This window comes from Muscardinus avellanarius (assembly GCF_963383645.1).
Source record: "Muscardinus avellanarius genome assembly, chromosome: 11".
Classification (NCBI taxonomy): domain Eukaryota; kingdom Metazoa; phylum Chordata; class Mammalia; order Rodentia; family Gliridae; genus Muscardinus; species Muscardinus avellanarius.
The window spans coordinates 9441781-9456627 of NC_137797.1; positions in this window are offsets into that span (position 1 = coordinate 9441781).

Sequence of the window (14847 nt, forward strand, 5' to 3'; positions counted from 1 at the left end):
TATTGTGACTGCAATGAAATAAACGATTTAGTTCATCTAAAGTCTTTCCCTGCCGAAATGGCTCAGGAGCCAATTAGTGGAGGTTTTGGTCATGAGCTGAGTATGGACTAAGTCTTCTCCAGGTCACCCGACAGGAATTGAACGCTCTCACCACCAACATCACGGCCAAAGCTTTAGAAATCTCAGCTGATGAACTAAAATATTAAAGCAATATGAGAAATTCCATGGGATTCGTTTTAGTCAGATGTGACCAGAACATCCCGTACATCATAAAAACTGCTTAAGGCTTCTAAAAGACGTGTACCAGTGTTGTATAACGACATACCTTTTGGAAGAGGAGAGGTTGAGTTTACGTCTTGGCTTTGATGCGAGTTATTAGAATCTTCTCTTGCAAGAAGGCAGGCGAATTCAAACACCAGAATTACTGCATTTCAGAATACAGTTCCACCTTGTGCTGCGCTGAGAGGGTGCGAGCTTACAGATCCATTAATAGTGCCTCCTCTCTACTGCTTCTCCTCCAAACTACCCCCAGGCGGTCCTGCAGTCTCTAGGCAAACCACACAGGAACTAGCAGACACCAGGCTGCAGAGGGTTGGGTGTGAGCCTTAGATTATGTGGTTTTGTTTTCTTGTTGCCAGGGTTGAACTAAATTGCAGGAGGTATACCGAGAAACACTTTTGCTTCTTATGTTTGGTTTCAGTTTTAACAATATCCCCCCTGAACACTTAGGTTCACACAAGAAAATGTCTCATCCTGGATATGGTCCATCAGCACGCTGCTGTTGCCTTTAAGGAAAATTCTCATTTGCTCTTAGGATATCCACACATCTAGAGAAACAAGGCTTCTTGGGGAAACTTATTTGAAACCGCCCTCAATCGATCACAAAGTTAAAATCTCAGAGAAAATGTTTTCTGAGCGCGTTCAGCCCATGGTGGTGTTACTCTGACCTATATGACTCTTGACTAAAGAAGAAAGACTGGACTGGAATCAGTTCTAACCCAAGTTTCCACAGTCTGGCAGGAGTGAAACTGTCCCTTAGATTTCTGGGACCTTGCTTTCTCTTAAGTGAGTTGGGCTGAAGGCTTTTTGGGATTTTTAAGACCCACTCACTGACTTAAGAGTTTTGTCACCTTCAACTTCCTTAGTTCTTACCTTTACATTTATAACTCACCCTCCCCCCTGTACCAACTGCCACCTGTGAAGGCCTCTTCCTCTGTCTTTGCTCTTGACAGCAAATGGATTGCCAATGTGCACCTTTTGCACAAAAATAGACATAGTGCTACTTGCTAAGTGGCACCCTTCAGAGTTTGGAGACTGGATCTAAGATGAAGAGGGAAATGTTGACTTCCACAGATGTTTCTGGCATTAACCATGGCATGCCAAGAAGGAGGGTTTCATGTAAGACTCAAGGTGGGGATCTAAAATGTGAACTTGTTTTGTATTTCTGCATTGTGCAATGGCATCCTTTAATTTCTTTGCCTCTTCATACCTTGCTCAAGATTTGCTTAAAAAAACAAATAAGGCAGGCATGGTGATGCAAGCCTATAATCCCTGTATTTTGGAGGCTGAAAGAGGAGGATCACAGGCTGGAGGACAGCCTCAGCAAGAAGTGAGACTCTCATCAGCCTAGCAAGACTCTGTTTTCAAATAAGAAATAAAATTGGGCTGGGGGTATAGCTCAAAGGCAGAATGCCTCTGAGTCTGATCTCCAGTGCCCCCCCCCATACCCAACAAACTTTTCCTTGATTATAGTTGCTCAACATTTTTATTGAAATAGAAAAGAAAAAATGAGGTATAGAGTTAGCAAAGTACTGTGGTCATAATAGCGGCTCAAGCAATGTTCACTGAATAAGTTAAAGAAACAATCTGCTATTCCTAATTCCTTAATAACAAAGTTTATTTTTATTAATGCAAGTTTCTCTATTTTTTTGAAAATTCAAGTTGTATCTGAACAGGATACCCACTATTCCAGCATGTCATGCAGGTAGAATTTAAAAAATGACAACACACGGCTGATTCTGAAACAATAACATCTCACAGTGGGCCTCAGGGTTCTTCAGCCGCCTTGGTCTAAGGACCTTCTTAGATTCCATCATTACTTTAAACAGTTCCATCACTGATTCCCAAATACTGAGATCCTCTGGCCACAGTCCTTATTCTTCAACAGCTCCCAAGTCAGTGGTTTGAAGTAAACAGTGAATCCCAGAACTTTTATGGCTGAGAAATGGGAAGAAGGAAAAAAATATTTAATTGGTGCTATGCAGAAAGTGTTAGGGTATTTTTGGCTTATACCCCAATGGTGAGGCTAGTTTTTCTCTAGGAAGCAGAATATAATTCCTCCCCTTATAAAGGTATGGGGCAGAATGCAGAACAGAAGAGCTCCAGGAAGATTTATTTTGGTAGAAGGCACTGATTGGCAGACTGTTGCACAGCATATTGGGAGGGAAGGAGGCCACACCGGTCACTTATTTCCTAAGGGTTCTGTAACTGAACATGTACAAAGGTGGAGCCCGAGAATGAAGACCCTAATGTGAGAATGTGAGCACTTCAGTCCTCACACTTGGAAAAATAGCAGGTAATTGGGAAGATTCGGGAATATGGGAAATCTCAATTATCTACAATGGAGACAATTTCTTTTAGAACCACACTTGTTTAAAAATTGTCAACAGCTAGGCGTGGTGGCGCACGCTTGTAATCCCTGTGCTTGGGAGGTGGAGGCAGGAGGATCGCGCAGGTTCGAAGCCAGCCATGCTGGCTTAAGAAACCCTGTTTCCAAATTAAAAAAAAAAAGTATAAAATAGGTCTGGGAGTGTAGCCCGGAGGTAGAAGGGCTTCCAGAAGCCCCAGTACCACACACACACACACACACACACACACACACACACACACACACACACAAAGTCAACAATCCCTCTTGAAGAGCCATTGTTAACATCAGAGCTTCTCATGCATAATTATGCCCAATTTTACTTTATGATAAAATGTGTAATGCTGATTCAATAGCATGGATCCAGACATTCTGTTTTCATTCGTCAAGTTCCAATATCGTTTTGGTATTGGGTGTGTAGTAGGTGCTGGGAATACACTGGTGAACATAACATAGTCTCTGCCCGCAGGATCCTCTAGTATGTATGCAGATGGTTGTGGTCTAGAGGCAAATAGAACGGGGCAAGAGCCACAGGGAGTGTGGCTGCGATGGGGGTTGCAATTTTATGTTGGGAGATCAAAGGGCGTTTGAAAGACCAAAACAAAGTGAGGAGCCAGCCCATGGGTATTGCAATGGCGTTTGCAGGCACAGGGGTAGCAACTGCAAAGCCTTCAGGTGGGAGCCTCCTTGACATGGCTGGAGAAGCGTTGGGATGGAGGTCAGAGAGGGGCCAGGACGCCAGGGGCTGCCCAGCCACAGCAAGACCTTTGGGTTTGACTGAGTTGCATGGCAGCCAATGAAAGATTTTAAACTCAGAGTGATATCATCTGACTTGGGTTTTAAGTTTTAAAAGGATCACTCTGACTGTTTGTTGAAACTAGATGGTAAAGGAGCAGGGACAGAAGAAGGGAGAGTGCTTAGGAGGCTACTGCAATAGTCCAGCCAATAGATGATGGTGGCTTAGGACAGGGGCGTGGGAAGTGGTTGATTTCCAAGTGTATGAAGTGATCATAAGCTTAGAATTGTAGAAAATATCATTGTACCATATACTGGAATATAGTATCAACTAAACCATTTATTATTCAGACTTGGTAGCCACCCTGTATTTCAAAAATAAGCTAATACATAGGGAGTGAGGTGTCAGGGAGAGTAAACACTAATCTGAGGTTCATGGCCTGAGGAACTGAAAACCAGGATGCAGCCTTCACTGAGGCAGGGAGACTGTGAGGACGCAGTCCTGGAAGACAAGGCCAGAGGTATGGTTTTGGAAGCCTGGCATGGGGGCGCACGCTTGTAATTCCAGCACTCACGAGGCTGAAACAGGAGGATCGTGGTTCACGGACAGCCTCAGCTACTTAGTGAGGCCACCCATAACTTAGTGAGACCTTGTTTCAAATTAAAGAAGAAGCCGGGTGTGGTGGCGCACGCTTGTAATCCCCGCGCTTGGGGGGCAGAGACAGGAGGATCAAGCAGGTTTGAAGCCAACCACGCTGGCTTAAGAGACCCTGTTTCCAAAAATAAAATATAAAATAGGTCTGGGACTGTAGCCCAGAGGTAGAAGGGCTTCCAGGAACTCCAGTACCACCAAAAACAAAACAAAACAAAACAAAACCCCCAACAAATTAAAAAAGAATAAAAAATTGGGCTGGGGGCGTAGCTTGGAGGTAGAATGCCCCTGGGTTCCATCCCCAGTACCACACACACAAAGTATGGTTTTGGACATAATAAATGAGATGTTCATGAGATAGACTAAAGGGAGCTTAAGATAGTGAGACCCAGGACTGTGGAGGTCAAGAGAGATTGAGGCTGAAGGTAAACTCTCAAGAGTGTTGTTGGTATGGAGGAGTATTTAAAGAGATGAGACTGGATAACTGGTTCCACCGAGGACCAATGTAGATAAGACAAGTGCTGGATAATAGATTTCTCCAAAGTTCAGAGGCCACAGAATTGGGAAGAGATGAGCCAAGGAGATCAGAAGAAGTGGCCCTGGAAATTAAGCAAGCAAACTTCATTCACTTTATCAAATGCTGAGTTCAGAAAATTAAAGGGAAGAAAACTCCCAAGAAAGTTATTATCATAGGACCATATCTGTATCTGGTGAATGCTGCAGAATTAGTAGTATAATCGACCATATTTGTATCAGGTGAATACCACGGTACTGCAACTAAACTGTGCCCCCCAATGGAGCAAAGTAGACCAGAAGGCCCCTTATCTACTGTCACTTGAACAGGGCGCATCCCACTGCTTGTGATGCCTCACGCTTCTGCGAGGGTACGTAGCTCCTCACTGCTGTGGCTCCTCTGCCCTCTCGGGCTGCAGTCTTTGCTTTTGCCCTGTCTCCGGTTCCCCTGCCTCTTCTCGTGCCTTCTCCACACTGACGACTTGAGTCTGATTCTCAAGTCTGTAATTCTGCCCCCAAACTCCCCTCCATTACAGTTCTCTGTACTTTCCTGTCCTTGGCAAACCTCACCTCTCCGGGCTCTCCATATTCAACATAGAAAATGAAATGAAATTGAAATGAAAATGATGAATTCCATTTTCATCATCTTCCCTGCCTCACCTGCCCCTCGGACCATATTCCTAACTTTGATGAGCAGCAAGTATTGACAGTCACCCAAAAAAGAAACTCGAGAGTCAATGTGCTCTTCCTTCTCCCTATTTTCACATATACCAGGAGGAAAGTGCAGTAATTTCTCCATTTTAATATCCTATATAAAAATATATGAGCTATAGAAGAGTGAACAGAATTAAATATTCTGCTATGCTTATCTGGGGCATATGTTCCAAGACCCGCCGTGGATTCATGAACCTTAGAGAGGACTGATCTCTATATATTCTATGTGTTTTTCTACACATACCTACCTACAATAATGTAAATTTGTGAATTAGACCCAGTATGTTATTTATAATAACTAATAATCATAGAGAATAAATCTGACAGTATACCATTATAAAGATTATGTGAATGTGGTTTCTGTCAAAACATTGTACTGTGCTCACCTCCTTTTTCTTGTGAAGATGTGAGATGATTCAAAGTCTCATGGTGAAATGGAGTGCCCAGTTTCCATTCTATGTTTTTGGACTGCAGTTGTGGCAGGTCACTGAATCTGAAACCATGGTCAAGAGGAGACAGCTGCCCTTCTGTTTTAGTTATGGCCTTTATCACTTATTGCCAGACAGAATTCTTGTATCATTCTCTTCTTTGTTCAGTTCCTCAGTTTTGTTTCCTTTCTTTTTTCCCCCAACACACATGGAAATTCATCCTAAAAGGAGAAAGTGAATGGGTTCAAAAAGAAAAAAATCGCCGGGTGTGGTGGCAAATGCTTGTAATCCCAGCATTTGGGTGGTAGAGACCTGAGGATCACGGTTTGCAGATAGCCTCAGATACTTAGCGAGATCCTTCACAACTTAGTGAGACCTTGTTTCAAAACAAAGAATAAAATATAGGGCTGGGGGTGTAGCTCAGAGGTAGAATACCCCTGGGTTCCATCCCCAGTACCCCCCCCCAAAAAAAAAAAAACTGAGCTGGGTGTGGTGGCGCACGCTTGTAATCCCAGCATTTGGGAGGCTCAGACTGGAGGATTATGGTTCACGGACAGCCTCAGCTACTTAGTGAGACCCTCTGCAACTCAGTGAGACCCTGTTTCAAAATAAAGAATAAAAAAATAGGGTATGGGGTATAGCTCAGAGGTCAAATGCCCCTAGGTTCCATTCCCAGACTCGAAAAAAAAAAAAGTCAAACACTAAATAAATAAAAAGACTAAAAAAATAGGGCTGGGGGTGTAGCTCAGAGATACAGTGTCCCTGGGTTCCATACCTGGTACTGAAAAAAAAAAAAATCAGAGTCTCTGACCTTAAAGCAGGTAGAATTGTGACTGAGAATGTCAATGGAATTCAAAATCAAGGACCAAAGATTGGTCCTCTGAGTAGGGGAAAGAGCATAGAATTGGACACAGGAGATTTGGGTTCAAGTTCCAACTAAATCACTTGCTTGTTGAATATTCAGAACAATTCTTGTAAACTGTGTATTCCCACACACCCGGCTCAAGCTCATCTCCAGAAACCGACTGTATAGGACTATGTAGACTCAGACTAGGTCCCCTTTTACTCCCATACACTCTATGCCTGCCTTTAGCATGGCAACTTATTTATGCTTGCTAATATCTTCCGGTTTATACTATCAGATTATTAAACTATAACTTCCTTATTTTCTCATGTCTCAGTGCACTGCCTGGCACATAGAAGGTGCTCAGTAACATCAAATAAATGCATGTTTCCCAAACTCAGCTTCCTCATCTGTAAAAATGGAATAACAATGCCTACTTTTCAGCATTACTTAGAAGTTTATATAAGATGCATATAAAATTTTTCATAAGCTAGCCAGGCGTGGTGGCACACACTTGTAATCCTAGCATTTGGAGGATCTCGGTTCGCAGACAGCCTCAGCTAGTTAACGAGACCCTCTGCAACTCAGTGAGACCCTGTTTCAAAGTAAAGAAGAAAAAATAGGGCTGGGTGTAGCTCGGAGATAGAATGCCCCTGGGTTTCATCTCTAGTACCGCAAAAAAAAATTTTTTTTCATAGCTATAGCCCAATGTATAAGATACTTGTTTATTCCCCCATTATTTTATTGAATAAAATGCAAATACCTTAGCATGGTATTCAAGACCCTAAACAATCTGTTTTCTAGGCTGTTTTGATTTGCCTCTGGCCACTACATCCATTATTCTATGTTTTAGCCAGCTAAATAGTATTTCAAACACACCAGCTTTTTAAATACCCATTATTTTATATTGTACTTACCTGTCTGTGTGCCAGTACCAATAGTGTTGGCTACTATTATAATCAGAACCGAAGTAGAAGATAAAAATGAATGTTACTTTTGACTACTAAGCATTTTCTTAACCTCCTTTCCCCTGCTCCTCATCCTAGTCAATATCCACTCAGTCTCTGTCGTGTTTTAAAACATGGGTTTGATTATATTTTCAGTGCCTACTGGATAAAATCACTTAGTGTATGGACAAGGTTCTTTATGACCCGACTTTTCTCTGCCAATTCATCTCCCTCCACTCTTCCACTAATAGCTTTTGCGACAGCCATAGTAACTCTAGTACTTGTAGTTTTACCACGATAATAGGCTCTCTGCTTTCGTGCCTTTACACATGATGTGTCCTTTGCTTCTAGTGTCCTCCTCTATTTTGTCTATCCAGTGAACTCCCTGTCACCTTTAAGATTCAATTCAGATGTAAGCTCTTCTGTGAAACCAGCCCTTAAATACTCCTTGGCAGAATTAGATGCTCTCTCCTCTCTTTTTCTCCGGCACATATCTTGTCACAGCCTTCTGGGATGTTCCTGTAACCTCTGCTAGCCTGGAAACTCATCCAGCATAGGGCTGTTTGATCTCTGGGATCGTTCTGCTTGGCACAAAGTGAGCGCTCACGGAAGATCCGCTGAATATATCGACTGCCCCTCAGTGGTACCCGAAGCCTGTCACTGGAGGTACTCCATCACCCCAACATGCCCTCGCTCTTCATCTCTTTATGTTCTTTGAGATGGCAATCCGGTGCTCATAGGGTGACATTTCTAGTCAGTTAAAATTACACTAGTAGCCGGGAACACGCTTGTAATCAGGAGGATCGCGCTGGTTCGAAGCCAGCCTCGCTGGCTTAAGAGACCCTGTTTCCAAATAAAAATATATAAAATAGGCCTGGGAGTGTAGCCTGGAGGTAGAAGGGTTTCCAGGAATCCCAGTACCACCAAAAAAAAAAAAAAAATTAGAAAGGGCTAGGGGCTCAGTGTAAAGCACCCTTGAATTCGATCCCCAGTACAAAACAAAATTACATTAGTAACAATTGTTACTAATAGTAACTTGTAAAAATTCAGCCTATGAAAGGAAAATTAGGAGCCGGGAGTGTGTTGTACACTAGCGAGCAAGAATAACTGTCCATAGCCAACTGTTTGTCCGAAAAGCCACACTTTATTAACAGGTTCGAACCTGGACCCAAGCATCTCTGCTCAGCAGATAATGACAAGGGCCCCATCTTTTGTTAACCCTCTCCTTATACAGCATCTTGTTACAAGGTCATTAGTCATTCTATCAGCCTGGACATTTTTTATATTTACAACCTGAAAAGCAACCATAAAGCACACCACTGACCTGGGAACAGGGTCCCTCCTCTTATGGTATGTTTACCCAGATGTTGAGGAATGAGATAACGGGGATGTGTGAGTCGGCTGCTGCTTTATTTTACCTTCCCCCAAGGACAGCCGGGGTTCCTTGCCCCATTTGTCTTTCTATCTGCCAATTAGATAGAGGAGATGAGGGAGAGCAGGCTTGGGAAGGTATACACTTTTCAAATTTATAACTCCTATGTTTAAATTGCCTGAGAAGCATAGATGTTCAGAGGTGGCAGGGGCTCACGGAAGAGGGTCTCTTATCTATGGAATGTTTGTTCAGACATAAGGGCAATGGAGCTGGCTCCGGGCTGGTGCTTTCTTACTCCCACCCAGTGCCCGGTTCTTCTCTTAAACTGTTAAGAGGAAGACAGACTTTAATAGAGTCAGCATTATTCACAGCTGGGCTAAAACTCTACTAAAGTACAATCTCTAAAGGTTCCCTAATTCATCGGTCCCATCTTAACACCTCTATACTATTAATTCAGACTAGAACATAAGCATTTGATTAAAGGCATATCATAGCATTTCTTCACTTTAGAGCAACTTGTACAGACAATTTTTAAGATAACAGGGGCCTGGGGCAGAGATCCCTTATCTGACACAGACGATTGTTCTTTAGTGGCCATAAACTATTTTGCACCCTGTTCTTGGGTTTAAATCTCAAGGGGAACACATAAATTTAAGATTGAAATAAAACTTATAGAATCAAACTCTATTACGATATAATTTCTAATAACACACTAAATTATTGATCTTACTAATGATTATAACAAATTTTGTATTAGCAAAACTTAAACTAAGCCTTAATATCTAATTTAGAACAAAACACTTAAAGCAAGGCACAACAAGTGCTCCTAATCCCAGTACCCGGGAGGCTGAGAAACGAGGACCGCAGCAATGTAGTGAGACTCTCAACAACCTAAAGATACCCTGTTCCAAAAAAAAATACAAAACAGCCGGGCGTGGTGGCGCATGCTTATAATCGCAACATTTGGGAGGCTGAGACTGGAGGATCACGGTTTGCGGACAGCCTCAGCTTAGTGAGACCCTCTGCAACTTAAGTGAGACCCTGTTTCAAAATAAAGAATAAAAAATAGGGCAGGGGGTGTAGCTCGGAGGTCAAATGCCTCTGGGTTCCATCCCCAGACCCGCAAAAAAAAAAAAAAAAAAAAGTAATCCCAGCATTTGGAAGGCTGAGACAGGAGGATCGCGGTTCACTGCCAGCTTCAGCTACTTAGTGAGGCCCTTTGCAACTCAGTGAGATCCTGTTTCTAAATAAAGAGTAAAAAATAGGGCTGGGGGTGTAGCTTGAAGGTAGAATGCCCCTGGGTTCCATTCCTAGATCGCAAAAAAAGTAAATAAAAAAATAAAAACCAAAAAGGGCTGGGGTGTATGTAGCTCGGAGGTAGAATGCCCCTGGGTTCAATCTCCAGTACCATTAAAAAAAGAAAAAGAAAAATTAGGACCATGGTAGTGCCATAGACAACAAACTATGAAATGAAGACTTCTGTCTTTACTGCGCTTGATGTTCTCCAGCTGAGGGACTTTATACCCATCTTGCTTGAGGCCCGGGGGCCGGGGGGGGGGGGGGGGTAAACCAGGGGACCGGAAGTGAGGAACCGGAAGCGAAGAGCAGGGAGGAGCGGAAGTGGGAGGAAGCGGAAGTGGAGGAGGGCGTGACAGCCCGAGGGCCGTGGGGTTTGAATTGAAGCGGGAAAAGGCCGAGGCTGCGGCTGGAACCTTGGGCCAGGTAATGGCCTCCGAGTGGGAGTGGGAGTGGGATGAGGATGGAGGGGCCAGCCGGCCGCCCTCCGGCCTTCTGCCCCCGCGGGCCTCGTGTGGCGAGGCGACTTCTGCGTCTGCCTGAAGGAAGGTTCCTGCCGTGCCGATGCCGCCATGCCATCCCTCTTTCTGGAAGCTTCCCTGTGGGCCGGCGGCCCCTTTTGCAGGAAATTGTACCTGTCGCTGGGCTGGTTCTCTGACTGGAGACGGGCCACCTGGTACACAGTGGTCACCCTGAAACGATTAAGTGACGGAGAGCCAAGGAAAGACCGTGTCTACAGAAAGTGGATTTTTCTCTCAGCTTCTACGTTTTTCAAAATTCTCTCTAAAATGTCTTCCTGTCCGCAGCCCCTTGTGCTCAGTACTCCTTACGCTGCAGATGAAGGAAGCGAGGCTCAGAGAAGTGGTTAAAGCTTTAATTAGGGAATGGAGAACAGGACCTCAAGCCCAGGACCTTTGAATCCTAATTAAAGTAGCCAGATGAACCATATGGAATCCCAGGTGTAGCAGTTTATTCCAATGGGCAAAGACGGGTTATGTGCGCCTGTTTCTCTATTTCACCCTTCCCTAGGATGGAGCTTGCCACATCGGAAGCTCTGGAAAGTTACTAGTTGAATGAATTAATGAAGGCACAGACGGGGCTCAAGTTAATTTCTCTGCCTATTGTGGTGTTATTTCCATCTAAATAGTAACAACTCCTTAATGCCACGGCATTCTCTCTCCTTGTTGTCCCTTACCAATCTGGCCAGAACTTATTTCGTCCTGAGTCAAAATCAAGTCTGTGGGCAGAACCTGTACAGACAAGAGGGGCTCTCCTTCTCACGCTACCCTAAATCATCTCTCCAGAGATGCCTCGAGGTGCCAGCTCGCAGATGCTATTATCATTATTGGGTTTTTTTTTTTTTTTTTTTTTTTTTTGGTGGTACTGGGGTTCCTGGAAGCCCTTCTACCTTCTACCGGGCTACACTCCCAGACCTATTTTTTACATTTTCATTTTGGAAACAGGGTCTCCTAAACCAGCGCGCGCGGCTGGCTTCGAACCTGCGCGATCCTCCTGTCTCTGCCTCCCAAGCGCGGGGATTACAAGCGTGCGCCACCACGCCCGGCAATCATTATTGTTTTAAGTCTTTGGATAGTTTGTCTAGCTCCTCAATCCCTATTCTGAAATCAAAACGTTTTGAAAACCAAGTATCTCTTCTAGCTCACTTGGTAATAAAATCTGAAGTAGGCTATTTATAGACTTTATTCCAAATATTTACGTGTTTTCGTTGCAGACACATTGATGGGTTTCATTGTTCAGAGTAGCCCTACACCTTATTGTGGGTATTGTGTAATGGGTAATATAGTCACCGCACTACCCTTAAAAAAAGCACATTTTACAACTCACCTGGCCTCAAAGGATTTGGCTAAGAAATTGTGGACCAGCAGGTTGATGTCATCTGGTATATTATTTTCTGTTATGATTCAAGTAAAGTGGGGCAGGGGAAGAAAACAGCATTGTGGAAGTGGGGTGATCGGAAAAAAAAATAAAGAGCTGGGCGTGGTGGTGCACACCTGTAATTCCAGTACTTGGAGACTGAGATAGGAGGATTGCAGGTTCAAAACCAGCCTCGGCAATTTAGTGTGACTTGAATCAACTTAGGGAGACCTGTTTCCAAATAAAAAACAAAATAGGGCTGGGAATGCAGCTCAGAGGTAGAATGCCCCTGGTTTCAATCCTCAGCACCATACACACAAAAAGAAAGTAAACAAAGAGACCTTTTCTACCTCATCATTTGTTTACTTTAGAATTATTTAAGGGAGAAAGTTACTTAACTGAATAGTAAGACCTTTTTTATATATATGGGGAATTTAACTTAGAGACATTCTACCTCTAAGCTATACTCCCAGCCCTATTTTATTTTTTAAGTGTGTGTGTGTGTGTGTGTGTGTGTGTGTGTGTACATGCGCGCACATTCGTGTGTGTTAGTGTTACTGGGGATTGAACCCAGGGGCATTCTACCTCCAAGCTACACCCACCCTGAGTCCTATTTTTATTTTGAAGCATGGCTTCACTAAGTTGCTGAGGCTGGGGCTGGGTCTGCCAACCTGCAACTCGTTTCTCAGACTCCTAAGTACTGGAATTATAAGCACAGGTTCTCACTAAATTGCTGAGGGCCTAAATTACTGAGGCTGGCCTTGAACCTGAGATCCTCCTGTCTCAGCCTCCCGAGTTCTGAGATTTCAGGCATATACCATCACACTCACTGAACAGTAAAACTTGAACGTAAGGATCATGTTTAAATTTCTCCACAGAGTTGGATAAATGATAGGTCCTCAAGAAGTATCCCTTGATTGACTTGAAAATATTGGCTTGAAATTCTAGAATTTTACTTGAAGATTTTATTTTAAAAATGTCATGTTTATAATTCAGAGCTGTAGAATTTTTACAGGTTTATCCAAAAGCAGCATCATTCAATCATTTGGTTATTCACTCTTCACCTGTTTTGAGTACCTACTATTGCTAGGTTCTAGTAGGCCTAGTATTATAGTGGTAAGTAAGTAACAAGCTCAAGGTCCCTGCCTTCTAGGAGCTTTTAGTCTGATGGTAGTAAAAAAAAATAGGTAAGTACAGAGCATTCTAGCTGGCATGAAGGAAACTAAGCTGGTGCTGGTTGAAAGTGTGTGGGGTGACCTGAGTAGTTAGAGAAGTCAGCAAAGATGTCTCAGAGGAGATGACACAGATTGTGACACAAGACGCCTTCTTTCCTCTGGTTCTTCACATTATAGTGATACAGTCAGACAGCTGAGATTCAAGTATAGAAAATTACCTTTCTGCCAATAATTTTGTCTCAGGTGTCATACAGCGGACCAGCCGTGTTGCTTAATGACAGGGTCATATTCTGGGAGACGCACACTAGGTGATTTTTGTTACTGTACAAATATAGTGTGCTTATACAAACTAACATGGCTATGATATCACTAGGTGACATATCTTTTGGGACCACTGTCACATATGTGGTCCATCATTGACTGGAACATCATTATATAGCACTCGACATTATACAGTTGTAAGGTTATTTGATGGTATGAATAAAGGGAGTATTTGCCTATATTCAGGTGTCTAAAACATGATTAAGTGACACATAGTTTATGTCTAACACCAATTAATTGAATTCCTTGTTAGTCTGAAAAGACATCAGTGGTAGAATGGTGTCTCACATAGTCTATGTTCATATCAGAAACTAAAGTTCATGTCTATCTAGGCTTTTTTCTTTGATTTTTCTAATGGTTGGAAGGTATATGATTTTGGTATGCTAGTATTCATATCTATTTTAAATTACTATTTTGTATTATAAAGCTATTTTGATATTTTTCTGGCACAGAAATTAAAAAAAACTTCAAATATTGAAGAATGCAGGCTAGAGAATATAAGAAAACCCCCAAATTAGGATATGCCTCATATATATCTATATATCTATATCTATATATCTATATCTATATCTATATCTATATATATATATGAGAGAGAGAGAAAGGAAAGAAAGATGAATGAGAATTTAACAACTGTTGTTCGCTTCCAACAAGTTATGCTTCCAAGTTCTTTTTAATAGACTTGTGAAGAAACAGATCAATGCTCGTTGCTGTAAGCCAGTGCCACAGTGCATCTTGCATTGAGTGAGTTTGATAGAGGGGAAAAGGAACAAGAGAAATAGAAAATTTTAATAGCTCATTGAAACATTTTAAGTCAGGTTTTTCCTTCAGGAGGGAGTCAGATAAAAAAAAAAAAACAACAACCTGTATTTGAAGTACAAACAAGAGAAAATCAGAAAGTTGTGGAAACATTCTCTTTTTTTTCTTCGTAGGGCTGAAGGTAGTCTCTTTCTGAGAAACATTAATTAAACAGATAAGGTATTTTATCTTGCTTATTTGAGGATGAGTTGTACTTTTACAAAAAAAGGTTAATTATCTACTCTTTAAAAAATAAGGGATGGTTCATTTCAGATGCCTCTGAAAATTTATGTCTTCCTTCAGTACATAGAAATTAATCAGGCTTGAGTCAGTAGCTGCGAAGGTCAAAGAAGGGAAGCAAAACTAAAAATAACAAACATTCATTATGGAGTTTAGCATTTTTTCCTTTGTATGTGTTCAGCTTCTCCAGTAAAATAGGATCATAGATCGGCTAGGCTTTATTGGGTCTGGATGCTCATCAGGGCTTGAAATCAATTTGGCACACTTCTCGGTAGCCATCAGTAGTGAAT